The sequence below is a fragment of the Typopeltis vanoorti genome, unplaced genomic scaffold, assembly GCF_054136105.1.
Source record: "Typopeltis vanoorti isolate ZY-2024b unplaced genomic scaffold, IOZ_Tvanoo_1.0 HiC_scaffold_24, whole genome shotgun sequence".
In the NCBI taxonomy this organism is placed as follows: Eukaryota; Metazoa; Arthropoda; class Arachnida; order Uropygi; family Thelyphonidae; genus Typopeltis; species Typopeltis vanoorti.
The window spans coordinates 602,014-616,071 of NW_028328064.1; positions in this window are offsets into that span (position 1 = coordinate 602,014).

The window sequence follows — 14,058 nt, forward strand, 5'->3', positions numbered from 1 at the left end:
TAGCCGAGTCTCAGTTAGAACTTCACTGCCTACAACATTGCTATCCCATTATCCTCCCTGGGTACCTATTTTAGTAGCCTTGTACGACATGCATGAGCTACATTGGGGCTGATACATAAGTAAAGCCCTGTATAAAAATTAGGACGATCTCTAGACCACTTAAAAGTGGTCTAGAGATCGTCCAACTCAGCGTTGCTTCCACTCACCACCACCGAGCAGAATCGTTCATATTCCAGGGAAAAGCGTCTACCGACGAGACCCCTCACGGGCCACGCCGGAGAACACCCTTCACAGAGACTCAAAATGCTCTCTCAGGGCAACTCCCCCGAAATCTAAGCCCTCCTCACAGGGAGCGAAATTCCGGAAGAAACCTGAGAGAGCAAAACTCTCGAAACTCAGCGTCCATTTTAGTCGCCTTTTACGACACGCTTGGATTTACGTTGGGACTATTCTTAACCCGGCCACCACACGGGTAAATCGCAAACGCTATTCTGTCGTCAATTAATTGTAATGCCATGATATAAAATAATTATAAGTGTATTTAATCTTTTTAAAGTTTTTTTTAAAAAAGTCAGATATAAGTAAAATTTAAATTAAAATTAAATTTCTAATTGTAATTTAAATTATATTTTTGAAGTACAAAAGTATATGTATGAATGTGTGATACGTCATTGTGGTCTTAAGAAATTGAAAAAGCAGTTTTATAAATATATCCAACAAACAGTAGAAAAATCCCAATGAAAAAAAAAAACCTTAATGAAAATCTAGGAAATTACAATCAAAGCCACTTCAACTGAGAAAAGTCTTAATTAACTTTTGTCAACTTAAATGATGGAAATTCCCTTTTACGACCCCTCCAATCGGCTGTCCTTTCTTTAAACTAATATTTATTTTTACGCATCCGCCTACGAGTTTCCTGTCGATTAGACAGACTCCGATGCGAGCGATTCCTCCACGCCCGGGTGTCCACCCGATGACTTCTTCACTTCCATTTGAAGAATTGCATTTTGATGGCGACTTGAATTATCGCAATGACTTCCACGAAGAACATCGACACCCCCTCCCTGGAATCACCACCACCGAGTCACAAACACGGAGTTGTGGGGAATAGGTTACCGAAAGGAGACTTTTCTTATTCCGTAAATGAACGCTTCGGCCAAACGACTAAACATCACTCTGTGCCTTTCCGCACACCCCAAGACGGAGCAGAACGAAGTAGCTACGACATGCGAAACAAGCATCAAGTCTAATATAAGGGTACTTAGAACAGAAAGAACAGGAGAGATTGTGACGTTACTGTCTTCAAGGATAAACGGACACATTACCAACCGCATTTCTGAGGTAGTGGTGAAAATAAAAAAGAAAGAAAGAAAGAAAAAAACGTCTTGACTAAGCGAGTGTTCTTAGAGCGTATTAACCTCTTTCAGAAGTACTTGAGTTGTGCGCTCGAAGGAGGCTTCTCTAAGTTTCCTAATTTCCAAAGAAAAGTTTCGGTAAAAATGATTACAGCACTTCCATGATTCAATATCGTTGATCTTGGCACTTGACTCCAGCACTTGAGGCAGCCTAACCAACGACAACGCATCAACAACATCACGTTAGGCTTAAGTATCATGTGCTAATGAATACGCTCTTTGTATGTAAACGTGCTTTCGCATTCAATTTGTGAAGTTTATCTTTGAGTGTTTTACTGAAGTAGATTCCGTGATAACATTTGAAATGTAATTAATTTTTTTTTTTTTTTTTTTTGTCTTCTGCGAAGGTTTTGTTTTGGTTCAATTGCTCGCTCATGATTTCATTGCATATATCATTTCAGGAAAATATATTAAATATAAAAAATGGTTTTGGAAAATAATTTCATAAAAATTTTCTATTTAATAATTTAAAAGATTATTTTAATTTTTTTTTGTTTAAAGTTTATCTTTTGTTTTAAATTTTATATGTAATATTTTATTAGTTGATTTCAAAGATATTAAAATCATCCTAAAAGATGTATTAAGAGGTCTAAAGATTGATGGTTGTTTTTTCATGCTCTATTCATTCCCACACTTTACCACTAGCGAAACTTAGCTAACCGAAGACTCCCAATATACTTTCGGGTCTGTTGTACCCTTCCGCTTACCATTAATTCTAATAGTTTTCTAATATTAGGAATACTCGTACTGCTTCTCCGATTCTAAAAAAAAATACAGTTTAAGAATACGATGAGAGTTCGTAACATTGAATCTAAAACGAAATGGACGATGTGATGGGATAATTTAAAACGTTACTTCCTGCCCAAGGTACTTGAAAGCTTAATGCATCCCTTATTCCGATAATTTTCACCCTTAAATCTCTTTGTATAACCATTTTGTTTTCATGACCATGAAATGACTGTATGATATTATACATCCATATTTTGATCACAATGATAGATTCTGCTTGCGTGTACCAGGTGGTCAGAGTAGTCAGTACATACGTTTCTACAGTGAATTAACAACACAATAAATGTTACACTGTCAAGCAGGCAGTTCAAAGTGTTCTCAAGTTGTGTTTACGCGGTTTTATAGTGAGGGGGGGGGGGTTTAAGAGTAACTTAAAAGGTGATGTTAAGCACTTTTAGAATGATTTAAAATAGTAAAACATACCTCTTCTTATTCTTAATTTCTTTTCTATAGTGGTATTGACGTGAAACCAATACAGTATATTAAATTCGCGTGTTCTTCGGCTGGTTTGTGTGTTTCACAGGATGAACCCCCCCCCCACATGAGACAAGCTAATTCAGCTTCACTTGAACAACCTTTATAAGGGTTCTTCGCATACTGAACTGGATTCGAACACAGATTTTTACGACCAAAATACTACAATAAATTAACTTACTTTGATATTTTATTAGTTCTTTGAAGTGAATTAAATGAATGACGTTTTAGTATTGTTTAGTAGCAAATGATTTTCTAGATATTCATAAGTTAAGATTACATATATTTATATGCAATCCTTATTATCCCGTTAATATATATATATATATATATTAATATATATATTGTAAAGGGATGATATATGAAATAATTGAGAAGCCTATTTTATCCCACGCACTGTAAATATATTCACAGATGCGGATTCTTGAATAAAGATAAAAAATAACTTTCCAAACACCTCCCCCTATATCTACTACCCCCCCCCCCCCCACTTCTAAATCTGCCCTAAACGACTTAGTATGTTAAGAGACGCTAGTCTTGTTACGGTCGTGTAGCTTGCATCCGGATTAGAAAGCAGCTTGGAAAAATTGATCTGTGTGGGGGAGGAGGGGGGGGGGAGTGTAGGCTGCTCCGTTCAAATGAAGTAAGTGTTCCTTGCTAGAATGAAATTATGTGTACATAGGCTGTCGATGTGTAGAATATAGCGAGGAACTATCTGTTACGTGGCTATCTTTTCTATCTGCGCTCCAGTTTAATTTTCGTCACATTAATTAGTTAAATTATGCTTCGACTCGGAATATTTTGCATTTACTTAGCGTGCAAATTAATTACCAGAGATTTGCAGTGTGCCAACCCTCCCCTACTGAAACATGCATGACTAATCACTGGCTGCTAAATGAAGCTTGAAATTAAATATCGCTACAAAAGCTCTTTCTCGCATCTAATAAGCTCTATGGAAGGTTGAAAAGGAATCAAATAATAGCGGACATCAATTGACGAGTCCAAAAAATAAAAAAAAATGTGCGTAAAAGTCGAATTTTATCACCTACATCCCGTTAATTTTCATTTTTTTTTAAAGTAAATAGGAGAGATAAGAACCTAAAGAAATCAATCAAAGCGAAGTTTATTTTCATTATTAATGTTAAATTATTCAGATAAAATTAATAATAACTCCCGTTGTAAGAACAATAACATTTGAAAGATTGAAAAATCCCCGTCTTTAAGTATTGTATTAACGTAGTCCAACAATTAGAATCAGTGAATTAGAAAATTCCCCGGATGAAAGTGAAATTTACATTTGTAGTCGATATCCGCGAGCTGTCTTGCGTCATGGGCTTGCACCATCATTGTTGACTAAGGAATTTTCGCGTAGGATTTGTAATGGCTTAACTGCTTTTAATACACGAATATTTTAAAGTTGTTTGCACATTCGAAAATTTCCGCCAAGTGCCAAGAGGGAATAAATGTACACAGGAAGTCGTAGACAGAGAGAAATCTTATCTCTGCAGCAGTGTCCCCAATTCCAAGTACTGTACAACCACGTCTAATTAAAATCGGCACCGCTTCGTAACACTTGACTCTCTACTTCTTTTGCCAGCGTTGCAACGAAAGATAAGAGAAGTCTTGTCAATCATCGTACACACAAATTTGCTAAGGAATTATTAACGTTGTGGTTAAGGTCCTTCTTTCTCGTACGAGCGTCCGTTCACAACGCCTCCCCCCCCCCCTTCCACTTTCCTAGTGCTACGTGTCAACACGACCGTTAATTAAATATTTAGGAAATGTTTCGTGCTAGCGTACTCTCTTTCTCTTTCTCTCTCTCAAGCTGGTTCATGTAACTGAGAGAGCGTGCGTTGTCGCATCTTCCACTACATTGTGATTGCGGTTCCATTTTTAGATCTGAAATTTTTTTTTTTTATATATATATTTTTCTATAGCTAATACCTATGTCCAGTACACGTAAGCTTCCCTGTTTGTATTTAAAAAAATAATAATAATTACACAACATTTATAAAGCTCTTTTATCGCGTCTATTAATCTGTTTATCTCGGTTTGTTTGGAGATTTATTGACTTAATTCATTTTTCTTATAAAACAACGATAAAAAAAACAATTTTTTAAACCAATAACGTCTTTTATTATCCTTCATCCTCCCGTGTAACTCGTCCTAATACTCCCATTTCTTTTCACCAGCTGTTCTTTATCTTACTTGAAATAATTCATATTTTCATAAAAGAAACGCTTCATCCTTGGCTTCCTTTCATTAAAAGGCGTGAAAATTTAATTCTAATTAATAATAGGCGACGTTTTACTGCATAATAGAGAAACGCATTAAGATAATTAATTAACGTATTATGACCAACCTTTTAAAATGCTTCATCGAAGTAATTACCCTGTAAAATCACCTTTTGTAGCAATTTCTCCTTTGCTTGGGATGATTTCAGATTATTATCCTCGACTGCAATCTTTAGCTGATGTTTAATGCGCTGAAAACAGACATACATTTGATATTTGAAGTTTCTAAGAAGAATAAATGAAGTTAAAGGAAAGGGGAAAACAATTGGCTGACCAGGGAATTTTTTTTTTAAATATAAGAAATAAAGAAATACATAAATCTAGTTGAGGGCAACAATATTAACTCGAATACAGCGCTTTAAATTCAACTTAACTGCCAACAATGGTAACTATATGAAAATCCAATTCGATTTCTAACAATGGTCACAATATAGACTAGAAATCATACGAATAAAATCAGTTCCACTACCAACAATAGCAACAATATAGACTGGATGGAAACAATGCTGAAAAAGACATCCAATTCTACTGCTAATATAGACTGAAAACAACACGTAATATTCATTCCTTTGCCAACAATGGTAACAATACAGACTGACAACAGAAATCGGGATCAATAGCAAAACTTAGGTCACGCCACAATAGTAACAATGCATATAAATTGAAACAGTTGCAAGATACATTCATTTCTATTGGCAACAATACAACGGATAAAGATTGAGACTGGAAACAATGGTTAAAACATTTTCAACAAATGATTCGATGGAAATAGAATACGCTGATCTTTTATCGTATAGCAAGATAGAAAGGCTCTCTTTACAGACATTAGCTAATTAAGATGCTAATTGATTACTCCATTAATGTATACTCAGTGGCCATTTTATTAAAACGCCCTTGGACTAGTCTAGTGGCAGCTCCATGATTTTAATTGCCACGTGGTGATCGCAATATAAAAGACTGAGATGGATTGTTTAGAATTAATGTCGAGACAGCTAAGATTAGCGATTGTATATCAAGTTCGTTAGATTTTGAACGTGTGATTAAAGGAGATTTGAGTATTACTAGATGTGTTTTTTTTTTTTTTTTTTTGAATCCCCTAAATTTAGAACAATTTAGGGGATTCAAAAGATTAGAAGTTGGGTTTTGTGTTCGTGACTCATCTGGAGATTCCTGTAAGCCAATATCGAAGGGAATTGAAGTAGTTTTTATACGATAATAGCCAAGTGTTCCTAATAAACTGGTCCCTCAATGTATATAAGTTAAATTTATGCTTCTATAATGAATTTTATCGCCTCTAACAACAATATTCTAGATCTCCAATAATTTAAGCTTTTATTTAAGTCAACGCCGATTTCTACACTATAAAAGCCAGTAAATCAATTCAAATGATAAAGTGGAATGTTAGCATACCATCCAACCTCTTTGTTTGTTTTCATTATAAATCTGGATAAAACAAGCGCCGTGTTTTAAAAATTCATTTAATGGGATTATTAAAGAAATGTTTTTAAAGATAATCACTCAAAAAAAAAAACCTAATATCACCTCAAATGAAAAATGTTAATTTATTCCAATGCATGCATTTCCTCGATTACAAGTAAACTATAAGACTGAAGGCATTTGATTGAGAATCCAAGGCGCAGAGATCGTTGACCTTACATAGATAAAAGGCGGAAAGATATGCACATTAATCTGTTTTATTATTATTATTATTATTTTTTTTATTATTATTTTTGTTTTAAGTATACAAGAATAAAGGACAATTTCCGTTCTCCAATGTCCATACAAAGTATGTGGTTTTAATCTCTTTCTTAAGAATGCTTTCTTAGTTCAGATTTCTTCCCAGACATCGATTGGAGGTAGCGTCTTCCCTCATCAACATTCTTAAATAATGGTTTTCCAATAAACTGTTGCAAGTTAGTGAGTCTCTTTTGCTGACTCAAGTTAATATCTAATGTCGTGCTTGGGTGGGGTCGGCTATGTGTAATATTACAACGAACAGACTTTAATGTACTTCGCAATGCAAAGGAACAAAACTCTCCTTTGAGATGGTTGTTTCAAAGAATGCCAACAAGACTTTGTTGGGGATCCATAAAAAATTCTGGAGAACATTAGAATCAAATCAAGGCCAATAAAGAGGGAGGGATGTCTAAATGATGAGACTTTTAGAGAACTTAGATAAAAAAAAATGAAAGATTTGCTTTCCAAATCTGCAGACAAATGGAAATTGTAGATGACATAGAAACTATTAATGAGCTTTTAAATGTAAAGAATGTAATGTACAGGACCATCTCGCCACAGTTTAATATTGTACACACCCTGTATACTGTAAAGTTTCTTATATAATCTGTGCTAAAATCACATAAAAATTTAAAGACAGTTTATTTTCTTTATCAGTTATAATAATGGTAAAATGTACAAAGTTTTGTAATTATTTTTCGACATTTTTCTTTTTCTTTCTTTCTTTTTTCTTTTCTGTTTTGACATTGTGATCATGGGAACGTCGAACCATAAAAAGTAAGGAATGATTTTGTATTTAATTGTTTCATAAGTTCAATGAGGTTTAGCTTTTATAACCGAAGTAACTATGGTGGCTATTAGGCCAGATTAATCGCGTATATTCTTCTGTTCTACTTGTCTGTTTGTAAGATAAAAAATTAGTTAAATAACTCACAAAAAGTTACTCACACCCTAAGTTATTCGAACATCATAAATAGGCATTATGATGTTAGAATAATGACTTGTTAATTTTTAACTTTTATATTAGATTTTAAGCAATAAAATGTAAATAAATAAGTGTTAGAAAAATTCGTAGATAATTATGAATAGGAAAAACAACTCAATAATCGATATATCTTATGATTTAAAAGGTAATAAGAATAAGAAAAAAATTCATCTCAAGGTTTTTAAAGTTAAATTTTAATTCTTGACTTAAAACGTTTCTTAAAAATGTGATAGTAAAGAGCAAACAACATCGTAAAAGAGTAAATTATTAAAAAATATATAAAATATACGGAAAAGAAGAAAAAAGACACTCCGAAGGACCCCAAAATAAATTTGCTTCTGAACCTGAAATCTGAATTGTCGTTAAGAATGAATTTCTAGCATTTCAATTTATGCATTTGGTAAGCGATATACGGAAGTTCCAGAAACACATGGGAGCGCTTTTGAAATTCATTTCCATTTGTGGGGAAAAGAATATAGAAACTTCTTTTGTTATCTTTATTTTAATTTTCTCGATAAACTAATATATTATTTTATATTTAAAGTTTTATTTAAATTTAAAAGTTAATTTTTTTTATTTCATATTTAAAAATATTTGTTAAAATCTTACTGATATATTTAAAAAAATCTTTTATCGTACATTTTTAAACAACAAATTACACAATCTTTAATTTGTTTATTTTTAACTTTGATTATTTAATATCGTATGCATTTTTAAACAACAAAGTACATTACACAATCTTTAATTTATTTAAAATTTAAAACTATTTGTTAAAAACTTGCTGAGAATTTTATATATTTATTTTTAAAAAAAATCTTTTATCGTACATTTTTAAACAATAAATTACACAATCTTTAATTTGTTTATTTTTAACTTTGATTATTTATTTAATTTCATTAATTTTGTTTTCATTTCGATATATTTCGACCTATTTATATCCTTATAAGGACTGGCTTAAAGGGGCGAAGCAATATTGCTTTTCATATTCCCCGTTGTCTGTAGAGGACAGTGTAAGGAAAAGGTGTTATTGAGCGGTAAAGCTCTGATCATGGCAGGAGGGTAACAGCAATAGCCGAGCCTCAGTTAGAACTTCATTGGCTACAGCATTGCCATCCCTTACCCTCCAAGGGTACCAATTTTAGTCGCCTCGTACGACATGCATTAGCTACATTGGTGCTATTCTTATCCCGGCAACCACACGGGGATCGACCTATTTTTAATTTATTCTTCAACTGTAATATTACGATATTAAAATTTTAAAGGTGTATTATTTATTTTTATAAGTTTTTAAAATTCTTAAATTATTTTTTAAAAAATTGTAATAATTTAAATTAAAATATAACTTCCATTAATATTTTTAGAACAAATAAAATTGTTTCGAAAATAAAGGAATATAATAGCCTTCATTGTATCAATTTCTTCTCAAACAGGAAAACTAAGACTTCGTATATCTATCAAGAACATGAGTCACTCGTGCACGATGCCCATGTCTGTTAATTCAGTACATTAGTTGCAATGCTACGTTGCTAGAAACGATTAATTTCTTCTTTTTTTTTTCCGATATTCATATATAATTGATATTCAGGAAATTTTACAGTTTTTTCAATTTGTCATAAACGGAATATTTTTAACTGAAGGGTCAGACATTACAACCGACTGCAAGTCATTTCCAATCGACTCGAAGACAAAGAGTATTTAAGAAACACAATCAGCTGAGAAATTCTACAACACGTGTTTACGACAAGCAAATAATGTGGAATCCTTACTGGAGCTGTAACTCCTTTCACAAGGGCTGTTTCGCCTTTATCGGAACTTTATCGGTTTTACGCTAAGCAATCAATTTTAACTCAATTGATTTCTTTGGGTTTCTCTTCTTAGAAACAAGTCAACATTCAATTCATGCTCCCCCCCCCCCCCCATCTCCCACACTTCAATATCTTAGACTTTGGTGATTACCTTTACTATCTATATCGTGTTCGACAATCGACGAGGATTAAATTTTGCTCGTATGCGAGCTAAGAAAATGAAGGTGTAATTAGCGTACCCTATGCACCAAAGAAGGTGGCTTCCTTCCTTTTTCTGTTCGTCAGATTTTAGATTTTTTTTTTCTTTAATGAATGCAGTAAGTAAGTCGATAGTCTGATAAGTGTACGAAAGGCTCGATAGAAAAGTAGTGGTTGTATTTGGTGAAGCGATTATTTTGCTAATAAGATGATGGATAGGCAATTTTCCCTTTCTTTATCGTCTGTCTTTTCTTAATAAATACACCACAACAAAAAAAATTCTACTTTTCTATTGTATTACCTAAGAACGTTGAGCCATGTTTTGATTACTAACGGGGATTGTTCTCATGGACATCACCGAGACCCCTTATCCCTATTGAACACGCATCGCATGGACCGCTATTTCCTATCTCGGGAGTGTTTCCGACCAGGTAGTACCCTCCTGTTTGGTAAAAAGTACCTCAAGGACACTTTCCGTAGTCTACTGGAGTCGATGCCAAGACAGGTGCGGTTATCTCAGCCAAAAGAAGGTCAAACACGATCGTTTTTTGGCTCATGAGTGTATACTGAGTAGTCAGTTTATTAGAGATACTCACAGTTAATAGTGTTGGACTGCAGTGACAACAGGAACCGGAAGTAGACTTTTTTTTTCTCGTTTGTCGGTATCCAATTTTGTTCATTCGTCCACCATAGGCGTAGTCCTGGTTTCTGTTGGACAGGCGTGGCTTACCTTAATTGGACTTTTTCTATCATTCTGAACCATTCGAGTGTCCAAAGCATGAAGACACTCCCGCACAGTCCTTGGTTGTACCACATAGTCTCTATTGAATTTCCTGATACATCCTGTATCTTTCACCTGCCTTTTAATTTATCCTATCATTTTCAGTACACTTGAGATTTTATTGCATGGGTTTATACTAAAGGGACAACAATTTCAGAGTGCTATTACTGAGCAGTGTGGTTCCCGACCTTTGTTACTGTCCACGCACTTGAACGCAGACTAGGTAATCTACCGTCAGTGCCTGCTTCAAGCGATTAATTGCTTGTAAGGGATTTCTTTTAGTACGGAAATATTTCTATCTTGACTAATAAGTATATAATGATAAAAAAAGTATGTTTGTCTGTTCTATATTCACATTTATATGACTAATCAAACGTTGCCTCCTCATTGATCTTTACTTACATATAATGATTTTATCTACATTTATTTATCTACCAAATGGAATTTTGAAAACTGTTTATTTTATGAGTTTTTCCTTTTATCAACAGAATTTTATTTTCTAGTAGAAGCAGGAGCCTTCCTTTTTTTTTTCTTATTGCATCCCATTTCAGTTCTCAGTTGCTTATTATGTTGACGTAATAAGTAATGAGACATTAACAAACCAATTTTTTTTTTTCTTTTCTAGGCTACAGCAGTTAATCCTCTCTGTGGTTTATGTGTGATTACTGCATGAATTCCAAGGCTGATTTCTCTGCTATGCTTGGAAAAAACACTCCACCTCCGTATGAGACAGACAATCTTTTTTAGTTAAACAAATCGTGCATCTTATGGCATGAGTCATTCTTCTAACAATGGACCCGTTTTGTATTTTATAAATTTAATTTTTTTAAAATTTAAAGTTTTTAATTTAAATTTTTTAAAAATTTAAAGTTTTTAATTTAAATTTAATTAAAAAACATCTAAATTTAATACATTTAGTACATATTTAGTACATACATATTTAGTACATACATATTTAATACATAAAAAAATTTAAATAAAATTAATTAATAAGAATTGAAGCCTTTGGTTCTTCATATAATCAGTAATTAAAAAAAATTTCCCAGTTGTCTTTTTTCTCGTTTTTTTTATGTTATTAAATGCTGTATACCTAACATATTTTTTTCGAAAAAACTGAAATTCTTATATAAAAAAGATGATTTGAATTTATGGAATATTCCTTTAGTAGCATTCGCTTACATGCAACTTCTAAAGGTCATTTTAAAATAAAAATAGTGTTATTGAGAACAAAAAAGATTAAATATAAATTAATAAACAAGAATATTTTACGAGAAAATATCCTATTGTGACGTAATAGCAATAATAGCATTCCAGATCATGTTTCACTAGTGACGTCATTCCATTTGTAAACAATACTTAATGCAACTTTAAATAACCTAAGAAACAATTTGTTCTCGACTATACTGAACTGCAAATGGTATCAAATAAAAGATTTAATAATTCTAGAAGAGAAAACTTCAAATAGTAACTGTTTTCAACACTTTCTCCCGGGTTGCACACTATGTTTTGATGCCTTAATATGTGTAATTAGCTGTTATTATTTCCATATATATTTTTAAAATTCATTTCAAAAATAAAATTATTTAAAATCCATATCTTTGCGTATTTAAATATGTGACTATTTATTCTGATATGTAACATCAATAGTATGTCATGTGATCTGGTATATTTTAATCTCCACACGCCCAAATTTCAAGTCCTTCCATTCTCGGAGAATCAATATCCTTCGTTTCTTGATGAGTGTGTATGTATGTATTTTATTTTTCTTCAAACATTGTAAAATTCTTAATGAGGCCCATCTTAGCAATGAACTGTCGGAAACAGTAACAAAGTTGTTGATAAAATACGCTGTTTTTATGGTCATTAACATGATGCCCAAGAGTAATAGCTCTTACACACTTATCTCCGTGTCTTTAAACCAGCTTCTTTCTCTAAGACGCTGTCATTTCTTTGTTCTCTCTTTGAAGTAAATAAAACTTGTTTGTACAGTGTGATCTGTATCTCGGAAAATATTGCTCCCTCTCTCTCTCTCTCTTATATATATATATATATATATATATATATTTTTTTTTTTTTTTTAATTTTATTTATTTATTTTTTTCTGATAGCTAATCAATACCGTATACATTTCTAAAAGAATACCTAAATTTTATTTCTAATTTGTACTGACAAGTTAACTAATGAATTTTTCATTTTATTATTTATTTATTTATTTATTAGCATCGTGCACGGAATTTACTAAGTCACTAATTCTATCAATTCCTGTTAATCTTGATATTTAATGTAGGTTCCAACAGAGGGCGCTGACGTACAACGTACAAGAAATGTCTTATTTTCATCCGTTTCTTTTCTCTGCATCCGCTAGATGGCGCTGTGGTCAGATCAATATATGCATCGCCGCTATTAGTAAATAGCATAAAAATGGAAGGGTTTTTTTTTTAAAAAAAAGGATGAATGAAAAAAAAAACAAGAAATTAATCCTAATTACAAGTATGAGTTGGCTGCACACAAATATTACCACTGTAATTATGGAGGTGAAGTGCCAAAAAGAATTTTTTTTCTTTTTTCTTTATATATATATATATATTACGTCTGCTATTTTTTCTTCTTTTTTTGTGGTAGGTGGCATTATCTTTCAGCACCTCGCTTTGAAAACGTGCACATGTCCTCCCATTCAACTCAGTAAATCATTGCTTCTACGTACTACTCTCTCACCTGCCTTGCTGTAACAGCACAAGCCGTCCAGCTTGCGCTATTACTATGATTAAGTATGCAACATTGTGACGCAAGAAAACGTGTAAACGCCCCCCTGTATGTAGTAGTGATGGATAACACGCGCGCGCCGGTATTTACTAGTAAAGGCAGATAGAAAAATTTTCTATACAAAACGAGCCAAAAGAGAATCTCAGCTACACACCGAAATGATAGGTTTCAAAATATGTTCTTTAAAATGCGATTCTAACCTTTCTGTTAATAACGGTTCCCAACTCTACCCCGGTTTCGTCTAGATAAATTATTATCTTTAGCGAATATGATTGCAACTCATTCTTTCAGCGCGATACAAACACAGAAAATTATATGCTTTTGTCTTATTTTTTATTTTTAACTCGTTTATTTTTCGATATCTTTCTTAGATTTCAGAGTTTCATTATTCAGATGTAAAAGAAACACGAGACTTGAAAAAAAAGGAAAACAAAAACGTCCAGGCTTTCCATCTACCCATACGGTTAAGTATGGATTAACATATTTTTTTCCACGTCATTTTTATATTTAATTATTTCTACAATAGTAATAAAACACGTGTTGATTAATAGAAGAAGCTACAATCTCCATGACTGCTTGATTAATTCTCTGTAAGTTATTTAGTGAATGTGAAGAAAGTTGTATGCGTGCTAAGTTCTTAATCTAAACGCTTGTCGACATACATGGAGATAGAAACATTTTGCATAATTTAGTTCACTACGAGGATGAACAATTAGCCAACAGAAATCCTGTAATTATATCTTTTTATTTTTAGATCCAGTAATAATGATAATAATATAGGACTAACATTACATTATCTCAGGAGACGAAAGATAAA